Here is a 1,273-nt window from a genome sequence, read left to right on the forward strand (position 1 = left end):
CTAAGCACCTGAGAGAGAGTGGGCACCTCCCAGAACATTGTTTTGTGCCTCTCCCAACAGAAATATTCCAGGTGGACACCTTCAGCAATCAGGAGCTCTTCACTTGCTCATAGAAAATCTCACCTTGGAGTTTACAAAGACTTATGGGTAGAAAAGCCACACAAAGTAATTTACTACACTGCACCTTCCCATTCCAAAAAAGACTGCTAAGATAAGTTTCTTGGCACTAAGCAGTACAGAAGGAAACAGGGAAAAATCCATAAGAAACAACACAAGGCAACTCTCATGAGTTTATAGTTAAAATTCACATCACTTAGGGACTTGGAGAAAACAACACCACCATCAACTCAATCTATAAATTTAGTTTAAAATTGTCTAAGACTAAAAGATACCTAGGGGTTTGGCAGAAGAAAACATATATCATCCTTAGAGAAAGATAAGCAGAAATTAAAGGAATTTGTTAAAACCAGGCCAACCTTACAAGAGATGCTAAAGGGAGTCCTTTGGACAGTGAAGCAGCAATAGAAAACAAGAAGTGACCATTAACACACATGATGACAGTGCCTAGAAATCAACAGTTATGGAAGTATCCAAAGTAAATAAGCCTACAAGATTATAAACAGGGAACAAGAGACATCAACTGGTAAATAAGGACAACTACAAAGCAAAAAGAGAGAAAAAACTGTGTAGTTACAGAACGTCTAAATGGTAACGAAGTCCAGACAACTGCAAGGTAGAATGTAGTGTTCTAAACTTGGGAAGAAAATTATAAATTACAGGGTAACCTCAAAGAAAAATGATAAACCTTCACATCAAAATTAAAAAGAAGACAAGCACAAATATTTAGCAAATACTAAAACAATAGCAACGAAGGAAGCAATAACACAATTCATAAACAAAATGAGCTCAGCACAGAAAATTACATGGAACAAAGAAATCAGAAACCCCACAAAAAACACATGACAAAATGACAGCAACAAATTCACACTTGTTGATAACTACCCTGAATGTAAATGGATTAAATGCACCATTCAAGAGATGGTGAGTTGCAGACTGGATAAGAAAACATAACCCATCAGTATGTTGTCCACAATACACACCCTTGTAGAGAAAGACATAAACATAAACAGACTAAATATCTTCTCAGATCACTTTTGTGTTTGTTGTTATGTGCCGTCGAGTTGGACCCAACTCATCGCAACCCCTCCTTGGTTTGCCGAGGCAGTATCACTACGAAGTAGATTGCTCCATTTTCCTTCTGAGGAGTGGCTGG

The sequence above is a fragment of the Orycteropus afer genome, unplaced genomic scaffold (genome assembly GCF_000298275.1).
Source record: "Orycteropus afer afer isolate SDZICR_OR568_19922 unplaced genomic scaffold, OryAfe1.0 scaffold00179, whole genome shotgun sequence".
NCBI lineage: Eukaryota > Metazoa > Chordata > Mammalia > Tubulidentata > Orycteropodidae > Orycteropus > Orycteropus afer.